General features: G+C 37.4%; 1 protein-coding gene across 8 annotated transcripts in view; it reads left to right on the top strand.

Moving 5' to 3' along the window:
* The window catches only part of MEIS2 (Meis homeobox 2), a 208,921-nt gene that overhangs the window by 134,034 nt on the left and 60,839 nt on the right, over positions 1-14,048 (top strand). The window lies entirely within an intron of this gene.

Below are 14,048 nucleotides of genomic sequence, written 5' to 3'. Positions count from 1 at the left end.
ATTTTATTTGCAAATGTCCAAGGAGTTTAAAAAAGTAATGTCTCCAGAGAGTGGCTGTAGGTTCTGTAACATCTTTAGCATGTCAGTCACTCAAAATGAAAAGGGAGAATGTATTCAGGAGCTCAAGGAAGAAAAAAGAAAACAAGTCAAATGTCTAAATACCAGTCTCAATCTCTGTTTTTCCATTGCTCAAGATGCCTGACCTCTTTTAAAAAAATTTTTTTTAAATGTTTGTTTATTTTTGAGAAAGAGAGAGAGAGAGACCAGGCAGGGGAAGAGAGAGAGAATGGGCAGGGGAGGGGCAGAGAGAGAGAGGGAGACACAGAATCCAAAGCAGGCTCCAGGCTCTGAGCTGTCAGCACAGAGGCCTATGTGGGGCTCTAAGTCACAAACTGTGAGATCATGACCTGAGCCAAAGTTGGACACTTTACTGACTGAGCCATGCAGACACCCCTTAGATGCCTGACCTCTTAAATATCAAATCCAGAATCTAGCAGCTATCGATCCTTGTTTATAGAATGGTACAAATATCATTATGATAAAAATATACATAGGTCTATATCTTCTTTATAACAGTATATTTTCAGACCATTTCAAAATTGGTTAGGTTAGAAAAAAGATGAAGACCTTACAAAGAGTGGTTTATACATTTTTTCCTCGTGACTTTCTTTCTTGTACACTGTATGAAAATTTTAAATTGTAAAGTCTTTCCTTCAGTTTCTGCCAAGTCAGACTTGATGTTAAATGAATGCTAATTGTCAGCTGGTACTGTTCAAAGGAGGAGAGTTTGGTAATCTAGTTTTCTCCAATATCTAGGCCAAATCCAAGTCATGATTTTATATGGGGACGCAGAGATAAAAGTTGGATGGTGATTTCTATCCATACTTTTGACCTCTTTGAGACAATTTTTGGTTCCTCCTATTTATCTCTTGCCCTCTCTTCTCTCTCTCTTAGAAAATATTCGTATTTAGATAAAGTGTCATCAACACTCCTATGGTATATACATAAGAATACTAACCTTGCATTTCCTTAATGATTTTCTGCTAGAATCTAAAGGCCGTTTGTGTCTTATTTCTTGCCATGTGGCAATCCTTAAGTATTTTAACTTCTTAGAAAACTAAACCCACTCAGCTTATGTTGCTATGAGGGTATATTTCCAATTACTCAAATAAGAGTATTTAAATTTTTTAGATATTTAAATAATGCATATGATTTAGTCCAGAACACACGAGTAGTGAAGGTACCTTCAGACTTTACCTCAAACTACCCTGTTTCAAATGAAAACCCTACCACGCTCTTATGGTCAACTGGTCAACTCACCTTGTGCTAAAATATTTATGCTCTTAAAAAAGAAATAAAATATAATAGCATATGGGTTAAACTTAACTTCATCTCCCAAAGGTACAACATACCAAGCAGGTATCAGAAATGTTAGAGGGTTCTGTCCATTATGTAGAAAAGTCAAGGGTGATGTCCAAACTACTGAACAGTCACCAGCAGTCAGAATGTATGCTCAGTGCATTAAAACAGATGCTGGCCATACTGGTTCATACTAGTTGAAGTCAGCTACACTAAAGGTTTCTCCTTTTAAAGTCCAGTTTCTATGGAGGCAGACATTTTTAGGGCTTCTTAAATCCTTGTAAGATTTTTATGGAAAAATAGAAATATTTCTTCCTGAGATTATACAGATATGTTACCAATTTCTACATATCAAGAGGAATAAGGAATAAGAATATAAGAAAGCTATTGCTTTCTATAAAATCTTGTCACTTAATAGATTCAAAAACACAAAGCCAATGCGGTAATTTCACATATACATATTTTTAATATGTTCTTCATTATTCCATTCCTCTTTTATCCAAGTTGATAAGCAGATGAAAACAGAGTAGAGAGGTAATTAGAAAAACACTTTCTGCTGAGGTCAGCCTGACTACCCAAGCTATGAGTAACCTTTTCGCAGTATTTTCTAATTTGTTGTCCAACTCAGGAAGAAAGTAGCCATGTATAATAATTAAGTAAGTGATACACATATATTAGCATATATTCTTATTGTTTTACCATGAAAACTTTGAATTTTTGTGTCTTTATTTTCTTTTGGTCTATAAGTTTCTAATTCATTTGGATTTACTCAGCATAACAATACATTATGGTAGTAAAAGGTAAAATACAGTCGGGGTGCCTGTGGCTCAGCCAGTTAAGTGGCTGACTTCGGCTAAGGTCATGATCTCATGGTTTATGAGTTTGAGTTCCACATCGGGCTCTGTGCTGACAGCTCAGAGCCTGGAGCCTGCTTCGGATTCTGTGTCTCCCTCTCTCTTTGCCCCTTCCCTGCTCAACCTTTTTACTTCTCTCTCTCTCTCTCTCTCAAAAATAAACATAAAAAAACATTTTTAAAAGGTGAAATATCGTCAAATGACACATTTCAATATTTAATCACTTTTATCTTGAATGAGTCAATGTTTAGTCAATAAATATCCAGACTCATGAAGAGTCATACTTATATGTACATATTTTTTTCATTGTTTGGTTATGATGTGGATTATTAGATCATTGATAATGTTACATAATTATGAGAAGAAACATATTCGTATGTTGAAAGATATTTTAAAGGTGTTCTAATTGATTTGCTCTAAACACAAATTGGAAATGCATAAAGTGATTGTTTTCATCTGCTTAGAATCACTGATTATTTAAAGTATTTGTGTGTTTTAGAGTTTAGGTGAGGGGCACCTGGGTGGCTCAGTAGGTTAAGTGTCCAACTCTTGATCCAGGCTCAGGTCATCATCTCAAGGTGTGTGAGTTTGAGCCCCATGTGGATCGAACTTTGCACAGACAGTACAGTACCTGTTTGGGATTCTCTCTCTCCTCTCTCTCTGCCCCTTCCCTGCTCGTGCGTGCGCTCTCTCTCTCTCTCTCTCTCTCTCTCTCATTCTCTCTAAATAAACAAACAAACTTTAAAAAAATAAAGTTTAGGGGAAATAGTAATGGGCCAGTATATGCACAAAGACAGATAAATGTGACAGCACCTTGTTCTGTCTCCATCTTGATTCAGTTAACTTTCACTAAACAGGCAGCTTTAAAAAAGGGAAGGAAAAACAAATTGATAAGATAAAACTGTGGGGAATTCCAAAATAAATACTGCTAACTGACCTTTTTTGATGGCCCAGTTAATAGTCTTCTTATTATGGTATGAGTTGTATCCACTGGTGCCATGAATAACTAAGGTAAACACTTGGGTAATATCTTTGACTTTTTCATAGTCTGTGGACAGACTGATAATGATCTTTCTCCCATGTTCTCAGAAATCACATAAATTCCAAAACATTTAAGAACATGGGGTTATAATTAAACAGGAAAAAAGTCAAGTTTTGTTTTTTTTAACCACCTGCCCTCCCCACAACCCACCTTTTTAGAGAATACAGCTAAGTGCATAGTTGTATCCAATGCTCATGTATACGTTACAGAAGAAGTCAGTTTGGAACTTCTGAACCAAGTTTCTAATGCCAGTGTTCAACACTTTAGTGTGTTTATCTTGGTGAACTGTAAAGTGAAAGAATTAATTCTTATTCAGGAGTTCTGATTCCTCAGAGCCACCCTGACTGAAGCCTTTTCCATAATCTGGTATAAGATTTTTAACCACTGCTGCCCATCCCAAGAAGTCCTTCCTTTACAGCTACTTTCTTCTTACTTTTATGACTTTTAAACTTATCATTAACCCCGTGCTCTTATCCTGTACCCTGAGATGAGCAAAGAAGATAATATCCAAAACATTTCCATTGCTTACTCTAGAGATAATAACCTTTTTGAAAAAAGATAACCTTCAGTTTCTTTAAACAACAACTTCCTCTTTAAGTCTATGGTAGCTTTCTCTTGTCAGATTGGACTTGCAATACATTCTTAAGGTAAATCAGACAAAATTATTTATAGCATAGGCTGCACAAATAAAATTAGACTAAACATACTGGAATTATTTATTATAGCATGTAAACTTTACCCCACTTTTTTATCCATATTATTTTTCATGTTCGTAAAGAAATGTAATGGACTAGTCACTAATCCTCATTTCCTTCTAATTCAGTCTCTGATGGCACTGTGTCTGGGCCTGCTAAGTAGGATTGTTGTCATAAGATTAGATACAAGTATCTCTGTTGTCTAGACATTATATAACTCTCTACCGCATACTTCATTCAGATCCTTGTTTAAAGCAACCCCTTAGCCTTTTTAACAGGAAGAGATAGTAAATGTTAATGAAAAGTCCCATGTACTAATTTCTTTCCACAGCCTTTTAATGTCACCCTCTGAATTTGCCAAGTTTTACTCAGTTCTTTTCATACATAAAATTTTACTCTTGTTTTAAATAAGAGATGGGGGCACCTGGGTGGCTCAGTCAGTTAAGTGTCCAACTTCGGCTCAGGGCATGATCTCACGGTTCATGAGTTCAAGCCCTGCATCAGGCTCTCTGCTGAAAGCACAGAGCCTGCTTTGGATCCTCTGTCTCTGTCTCTCTATCACTCCCTCTGCCCTTCCCCCCCTAAAAAAAATAAATAAATAAAAACATTTAAATGAGAGCTGGTTTTCCCTGTTGCATGTTTGAGGCTATAAAATCTGGGTATTATTTGCCTCTTTGAGTGTCTCCTTCCTTAAATCTCTCTTCTCGTTTGCTCTTCAGCTCTCACCTCAACCAACCTCTCTGATTTCAAAATAGCCTTTGTAGCGTTGGTGGTATAGTGGTGAGCATAGCTGCCTTCCAAAATAGCATTTTTAGGTTGCAAAGAATTTGTTTGTTTGCATCCTCAAACTTGATTAATTCAACATGCAGCGTTGTTGCTTTTTTTTTAATGAGTTGCTTTTTTTAATTTTTAAAGAATTTTTAATTTTGTTTTTTGTTTTGTTGAGAGAGAGAGAGATTGAGCGTGCAATGCCTCTTGCATGCTAGGCAGTGAGCTAGATTCTAGAGGTAAAATATGTGTAGCTTGTCTCTGCTCTCAAGGAGCATAGAGTCTAATGGGAGAGATAGACCAGCAAGTATTTGCAAGGCAGTGGTGTGGCAAATGGAGAAATACAGGGTGATATAAGAACATATGGAACATGGGTGGTAAGAAACTTACAGTATAAAATCTGGCTATTGGTATCTACAACTCCTAGGTAGAAATAAAATGTCCCTGGGGGCGCCTGGGTGGCCCAGTGCATTAAGCCTCTGACTTCGGCTCAGATTGTGATCTCACAGTTCATGTGTTCGAGCTCCGCTTCGGGCTCTGTGCTGACAGCTCAGAGCCTGGAGCCTGCTTCAGATTCTGTGTCTCCCTCTCTCTCTCTGCCCCTCCCCCACTTGTGCTCTCTCTGTCGCTCTCTCAAAAAAAATAAACAAACATTTAAAAAATGTTTAGAAATAAAATGTTCTTTGAGATTATGTAAGCATGAAATTTCTCCTTGCTAGGGAAACCAAGGACATCTTAAAAAAGGAGGAGGCCAGGCCAACAACAAGGTTTCGGCAAGTTCTCCTCAGTTGACCTCAGTTTTGTTAGACACAAAATAAGGTTTGAGTGAGGTGACGCTCCTGTCCTTTCTAAAGTTTCTAAAACTCTGTTTTTCTTTTGCAGTTCACTGAAAAATCTAAATAGCCTAAACCTGTTTTGAAATCTATTTCAACAAATGATCCATAAAATAAATAAGCACAAAATTCAATTTTTTGGAAAAGTGGTCTGGCTATAGAACTGAGTTGTCCCATAAAATATTAATTTGGTCATAGTGTGGAAATGTGAAATGATCGTTAAATGAGTCAAGGCCTTATTTGTGGCCTTTGGCTCATTTGGTAAGATTGCCCATTAGCCATGTAGGCAGCATAACACGCATGGCCAAGCAGCTCACGGGAGCGTCCTAACAAATGTTAAATAAAAATTATCTTTCTCTAGCCCTAGGAACATATTTCTGTTATTTTCAAAATAAGACTGCACTCAGCTTTTAGGTCTCCATCAGTAGGAAAATAATGATATTCATTCTGCTTAAAATTTTGACTCCTATCTGCAAATGTCATATGTTTTTCTAACACTTTTTGTGTCTTTTTGGAAGTTTAGAAGTAGTATGGGTATTGGTGATATCTAACCTTCACTTAATTTCATGCTCCTATGAACTCCCTCTATACCATTAGAATATGTGTATGTAACATTTCTTCTTGAAGATGCAAAAAATATTTATGCTTTGGCCCAAGACTTATTTTTTTCTATTTCTGTCATTAACTTTGGTTTCATAAGAAATCCCTTTTCACTGTTCTATCTAACTCTTGATAATAATAAATTTAAAAACTGGTCTTAAAATCTCTGAATGATCCATCAGGCTCATTCAGTATTCTTTTAGCTCATCTGCGGGATCGTGAACACTTTTCTTTTCACTCTTTTTAATGACACCTTCCTCCATGGCTCTAAATATCAACTGTGGTTCATCTCTTAGGATCTGGCTATTATGAAAAACCTCTCAAACATTTTCTGAACTTTAAAACATGATTATTATAATTCAGTCTCTTTACTTCTATGTAAACCGAAATGGAAATGAATCTCCTGAAAGAGCCACATTTTCTTCATCTCAAATAAACATGTGGCATTAAAAAAATAAAAACAAAAGCCCAACCAACTAATTTAAATCTGAAATCTGGGTTTCCATGACACCAAACATCTTGATGAAAACTGAAAAATTTGGTAGAGGTTTTCAAATATGCAAATATTTTGTCAGTAAAACAGTTAAATGTCTATCTGAATCCTTCCATTTTTATCTGCGTACTTATATATTATATACGTAGCACCATCAGTCCTTTCTAGTAGAAAACATTATAAATTTCAGAAGCAGTGCATCACAAACAAGGACGTATTGAGCAGCTATTATGTGGTAAACACTGCGCTAAGTGCTTTTCGTTCTGAACTCTGCCTTTTGCAGTCCAGTGAAGTATACAACACATGTACACAGACATACAGAAAACACACGGTGGAATAAACAAAAACACAAGAGGGGAGAGAAAGCACTGTGAAAGTTTTAGAGAGAGCAACTACCTCTGGCTGGAGAGGATTTTCCACCGGGTTATTCAGTGTTTGGACTGGCTGTGATGGACACGCCAGATTCATGGAAATGGAAGGGAATTTTGTGAAAAGCATTCTCTTTCAGCAGCAGGGAGTTTTAATGATACAAAGTGTGAAAGTTCTGTCATTTTGCGTCATCACAGCCTTTTGGTTCCTGTAAGGTGTTTGAGTCTCAGGTATTTTGATTAGTAAATTTCTATCATTTTCCTTAAGGGTTTCAACTCTATACAAGAAACATACTGAAATCTCTGTCTGGTCATTTTAGGAAACACTGTAAGAATTCTCCCTTATACTTTGCTTTTCTAATTTATATATTTTTTTAATTCCGGGTTTTATATACATGCTTAAACCTCTATCTTCCATGTTAGGTCATTTTTTTGACGTATTGTGATCACAAGCCTGATAAACTTTTTAAAAAAAATTTTTAATGTTTTTATTTATTTTTGAGAGAGAGAGAGAGAGACAGCGTGAGCAGGGGAGGGTCAGAGAGAGAGGGAGACACAGAATCTGAAGACAGGCTTTAGACTCTGAGCTCTTAGCACAGAGCCTGACCTGGGGCTCAAACCCACGAACTGCAAGATCATGACCTGAGCTAAAGTCAGATGCTCAACCAACTGAGCCACCCAGGCGCCCCTTATAAATTTTTAAAAATTTCCAAATCCTCAAGATTTCTATCCTGTTTGATCAGTCTGCAGGTCTAGGTGAAAGCAAAATGGTTCATTTCTTTTCCTCTTCCTCCTCCTCCTTCCTTATTTTTTATTCTTTTTTTAAACAATAATCCTTTTTAGCTGGAGCAGGTAAAGGAAGAAACTGAGAAGATTCCAGATAATCTAAGTCATGCCATGTGCATTAGTCAGGACTAATTTATTGGCTCGAGTAACTGAAAGGTAAAAGGTCCTAGCTTTAGGTACAGCTGTATCCAGGTACAGAAATGATGTCAGGAATTTATTCTTTATTGGCTCTACTTTAATCTGCATGGGCTTCATCCTCAGTCAGGCTTTTTCATTTTGGTGGCAACAACGACATCAGCAACTCTAGGCACATGTTCTACTGACTAACTTCAGTGAAAAGAGAACACCTGTGATTGACAGTCCAACTGATGCCTAACTTGGGTTTCATGTTCATTGCAGACAGAATAATTAACTATGTTGACTGACTAAGCCTGGTCACTTGACCACCATTGAACACATGCCTGAGGAAAAATCAAGGTACTATTACCAAAAGAAAGGGGAAGGATACTTCAGTGAAAAACTTGAACATTGCAGTGGAAAGACCTCCACCAAAGCAGGTGGTTCTCCCCTCCTACCACTGCCTGTTTCTGTGACCTGGCATATGTTACTTACACCCCTGAGTCTTGGTTTCCTCATCTACATAAATTAGGTCCCAGGCCAAAGTTCAGTCTAAAGGATCTTTTTACTCTATTATTTTGTGGTTCTGATCTCAAGAACTGGGGACGGGGAATAAGACACCCATAAAATGCAGACATTTACGAATAGTAACACAAAGCAAGAGGTACATCATGTTTCATGTAGAAGTGCTTCAGTGAGAAACAAGAAGTTAGTTTGGCAGTGGAAGAGGGAAGGGTTTTTACTGCCTCCAGAGGTAGTGATTCAAAGCACAGATAATTTGAGGGTGTGTGTGAGTGTGTGTGTGTGTGTGTGTGTGTGTGTGTGTGTTTATTATAATCTCTATAGATATTTTACAACCCTTGTAGAGCTTTGTTAACCTCTTCATTTTACCTTCCAGACTAGGTTCCAGGCACAGTCTTGTTCAAGGTGACAGAACAGCTTGACTGAGAACTTAATGTCTGTTTTGTTTGTTATTCATTTTTGCTACAAATATTTAGAAGCACTCAGATGGAGTTGGGGAGAATTAACAAAAGTTTAAAAAGCCCAGAACTTTACCCTTTGAAAGTTATCCTTAATGAAGACAAGGTATACAAGTAAGACATGACAATGAAAGGCTAAAATTTACAAATGCCAAGTAAATTACAACATGAATGTAGTGGAAAGGAGATTATTTTCAGTTGTGAGGATGTGATGGGTTTTAAACATATTCATTCTTTCTTGTTTCACCTGAGAATTGTATTTGTTATATACATTACAGTTAGAACAGAGGAATTTTTGTTTACATAAGAAAGAGATGTTAAATTCATGGCCATTGAACACATTTGACATTCCAGGAAAATGCACACGTACTTACTCAAGGGCAGTCTTCAGCACCTCTACTTGTACCCAAGTTCAGGAAGCACAGTCCTAGAGCTGTCATGGATATTCACCCGGATGCGATTTTATTGTCCATCTCAGGAAAATTGCTCAGAGGGTTCCATATCCTAGTGGCACCATCAAAATCTAAGTCACCTGGATTAATTCTGTAGCATGAGTGGTGTCTTGGAGCAGATTGAAGGAAAGGAGGCGGTCGTCACAATGATCAGTTTCCAAGGTTTTGCTCAAACTAAGACTTACCTGCTCAACAAATTATTCGGTCATTTATCTTAATGGTTACATTATATCATTGCAGAAGTAATTTGACGAATTGGACGTTGGTCTTCAAAGAGCTAGCTCATCAGTAGGCTTCAGAGGCCAGCAAGTGAGTCCAAGTCCTTGGGTAGGAAAGGAGGCAAGACTTATCCTAGAGATGTTCTGCTTTGAAAAATTATCCAGTCAGATCGTTGCCGTAACATAAAAGAATATCTAGCTTAATAAAAATGTTAAATTACTACAGTGCTTTAAAAATGCAGAGTGGGGCGACTAGGTGGCTCAGTTGGTTAAGGATTTAACTTTGGCTCAGGTCATAATCTCACAGTTCCTGAGTTCAAACCCCATGTCCTGATCTTCGGATTCTGCTTCTTCGCAGCATGCTTTGGATTCTGTGTGTGTCTCTCTCTCTGCCCATTCTCAAAATAAATAAACATTTAAAAAATATTTTAATGCAGAGTGTATAAATTACAATTTTAATTTTAAAATTCCTATTGTATTTAAAAAATTGTTTGAGGCAGTACAAGGAGAGACAGTATAGTGTATCTATAAACAAAAAGTAAAAGCCTCTACCGCCTACCCTACACAACATGAACCATTATTGGTGTGTGATTTTCCAGATGGTTTTCTTTTATTACAAGGATATATATACACACATATATATATATATTATATATGTTCAATTAATCTATGAATTCATGTATCTGTTTTACAAAAAAATTAATACATGTCCTACATGTTCTACAGTTTGCTCAACACTATATGGGAAAAACTTTTTTTATGAGAACCTCACATTTTATTTAACTATGGTTCAGTTGATAGAAGGGTAAAAAAAAATTGGAAATAGCCCAAGTACTAGCATTTTCATTTATCCTGTACTTCTAATTCATGAGATGATTAGAAATATCACTTGAAGTATTTTTAAACATCAGTATAAATCCTTTCAACATAGAATAAAATTGATGACAGATCATTTCCAGTTTGGACATTATTGTAGAGAGGTTAATCACAAAAGCAAATCGTTATTAAATAATTTCACCTAAAACCTGTTCCACTGATGTATTCTAAGGATATTGGAGATGTTCCCATGTACTTGATAAACCAGGTAGGTTAACCTGAAAAGGAGTGAGGGGGAGAAGTTCTAACTAAGGTTAGCATCTTGAATAAATATGATAATGAGTCTTTAGAAAAAGAGGCAATTAAATATATTCTTTATCTACGTGGAGTTGTGAGCCATACATGTCTTATTAACTTTCTGGACAGTTGTCTGTTGATATTCAGAGTAAGGGGATCTTTGTGACTCACTTCTATTCACCAGTGGCTTTAGAACTATTTTGGGAAGTGAAAAACTTTGACCTACGTTGGTTCTTTCTTGATGAAGGGAATCATCATCATCGCTATTATGTTACGGTGTGTGTTCTTAAAAGTAAGTTGAGCCACCTCTGGGCCACTGGACCAGAGTGGGTTGGCCCCCAACAGTGAACAGACTAAACTATAGCTTTAGTCCAAGAATATGGAAACTGACAACAAATTATTGCTTGTGGTCTACTTCCAGTTTTCAAGTGCAAACATACCAAAGTTTATTTTAAATTTGAGCCAGTCAGACATTTAGTAATATACATCAAAGAAGAAGTGAAGGCTTCCCATGTTTATTATTTCAATATGATGTCTGCTCTAATAAAGTAGAAGAATGCATATGATAGACCACGTAGTAGAAATTCTCTAGTTCTACAGTTAGGCCTTAAATATATACATATATTTGTAAATTAATCCAAAACACATTGCCATGGTTCCAATTCCTCTGAAAGCTGATTGTTTTCCGTCCCTTTTTTAATTTTAGAAATATAGTGGCTGACTGCCAGAACACTTTCAGATAAACAGTCCACTCCATGTATATAAGGGGCATAGAATCACGAACGTTCAGAAACCACAGAACGTTATTTAAATAAGTTAAAGTTATTATGGTCTTCCCTATTAATTAAAAAAAAAAGCCATCTGTGCAAGGTGAATTTGGTAAGGTCCCAATTTTTTTAATGATTGTGGATGGAATTTGCAACTGTTCTCATAGTGAAAGTACTGCTCAGGGATTCCCAAGATAAAGTGCACTGTTGATGTAATTTTGTGGTCATTTGACTAAATTTCTACTAGAACACTGGAAAGAATTCTTGTTATTTGATCAGAATTTATCGTTCTACCTGAAGGAACTGGCTTTCCACTGACATCAGCTTTCTACTCTTCTGCTTCCTTAACACCCTACCCTTAATTTCATCTAAATCTTGTGTGTGTGTGAGTGTATGTGTGTGCCTCTGCCCCTCTCTTTCACAGGCACACACACACACACCACAGCACCCGTGTTTTGTCAGACCTGCCTTGAGCAAACACATCAAACAGTGAGCAAGGCTAAACACGCCAAAAAGAACACACCATGTAAAGAACCGACACCCCGGATGTTGACGTGACTGATGTGTATCCATACACTCTTGCAATGAGTCCTTGTTTTCATTTTTGTTATTCGTAGAATTTATTTCTATTAACTACTCCATTACATGGAAAATAATCTATAAACCTAGGCTTTCAGAGTCTGAGAGGAACAAAAAGTCAAAAGGCGCTCCTCAAATTTGGTAGGAAAATGCTATGACAAGAAGGATCTGGGGATGGTTTTTGGTCATTTTCCCCCAACCACTGTTTTCGGTCAATTAAAATTTGTACCCGAGGCCTTTTCCAGTTTGAAGCCACCCGGGGGTCTGTGATGAGCAGTCCTTGTTTGGGTAGTCATTCATTATCTCCGTTACCAAAAGGAGAATAGAGGACAATTACATTGTTTGGACGAATCAGAGTGTTAGGAGGAGTATTTGTCGTGGTGGCAGAGTGCAGCACCTGACAGGCAACGATTGATGGCCAGGAATGAGTGTGAGTGGCCAAAGCAGCCTCATAGGATGCAAATTACTGACTGTGGATTCCAATTTATCCTGTTCATTTTTCTTGCCCGTGCTGAAGACCATTAGTGGTTTTTGAAGCAGTGAAGGGGTCATTGCTAATGTGGGCAGGCTCGAAGCAGGAGGGGGAAGGAGGGGAAAAGCCTTCTGTAATTACACAGCTTTCAGGAACAGGCTGGAGGCCCTAGCCAAAAAAGTGTCAACACCTCGCAATCAGAAAAATTTATTTTCATTTTATGCTTAACCCATATTAACTCAACATTATCATCTTTCTTTGTTAACATTTGCAGAATATTAAAAGCCTGGCTTCTATATTAATACAGATCTGGTTAACCCCTTTTGCTGCACAGGGGATTTTGTTTAACCTAATGGCATTTGGGTTTGCTAATAAGTAATTGTGCACATTTTGGATAATGCACACCATTACAGAAGACGAAATACCTGAAGAATAAAATTTTCGATGATTGAAAAACATTCATTCTCTCAAACGTAGGAATGATTAGAATACTCTGAATGGAATACTTGGTTGTTCTTAATGTCACCCTTTAATAATGTTGATGGGAAGTCATATCAAAGGCTTCCTAGTTTATGAGCAACTTTGACGTGCTGGATAAAAAAAAAAAGTTTACTTTTCTGCTTAAGAAAACCAGTGAATTTAAAGCAGGGACCTCTCTAGAGGCATGTTTTATCATTATGTACATGCAAGTACAGTCAGTGCCTCTTAAAGTGAATGTATGCTTCTAAAATAACAGTCCTTGAATCGAGGATGATGGGGGCAAGTGGTTGATGATGGGGGGGAGGGGATGGCTCAGTACAAATGTCTGTGAGCTGTGATGGGAAGTAAGGAATTAAAAAGCACCGAAATCCTATGGCTTCATTCTCTTATCACCATACTGTAAGGTAAAATGTAAATTTCTATATGATGCATTGCACATAATTGACTCCTTTTGAGGTGTGGTCATTGTGTGTGACCCATTGTGTTAACGCAGAGTGGTAGCCAGCAAGAATGAACGCATCTCCCCCTGTCCTTTAGAGGAGTCAGCATAAATGCAGTCAGTAAACTCTGCTGTAATTGGATAGTTGCTGTGGCTTCTGAGAACAGTAGTGATTATATACTATCTCACCTCCCAAACTTCTACTGTCAGTAACCTCAGATTAACTAGGAAATGATGATTATGTTGGCCACCTCACAAAGATAACACAGGAGAAGGGCTTCACCTAGGCTTTCTAGGCAGTGGAATAAAATGGCCCTGACACCAGTTCTCTTAGCGTGACTGCAGTGATTGTAGATGACTACAAATCTGATGCCATCCCAAAAGTGCTTTCCATCCCCGACCGGCTCAAAAAACTGAACGACCGAATCACTTTGCTTTTCACTGCTGGCCCTCCAAAGTGTGGCAGGAACAAGGTGGGGGGGGCTGTTACTACATGTTTGGGGTCCTTGTCCCTGCCTGTATTTTTCTACACATAATAATAAGAAAAAAAAAAAGCTTTGATTAGGAAAATCAAGCCATAGACTAAAGAAATCACAAACGGTGGTTTCATTCTTAGAAGTAAGTGACTCTTTC

Source organism: Hyaena hyaena, unplaced genomic scaffold (genome assembly GCF_003009895.1).
Source record: "Hyaena hyaena isolate Hyena2069 unplaced genomic scaffold, ASM300989v1 scaffold_727, whole genome shotgun sequence".
In the NCBI taxonomy this organism is placed as follows: Eukaryota; Metazoa; Chordata; class Mammalia; order Carnivora; family Hyaenidae; genus Hyaena; species Hyaena hyaena.
This window is presented reverse-complemented; position numbering and strand designations above follow the sequence as displayed.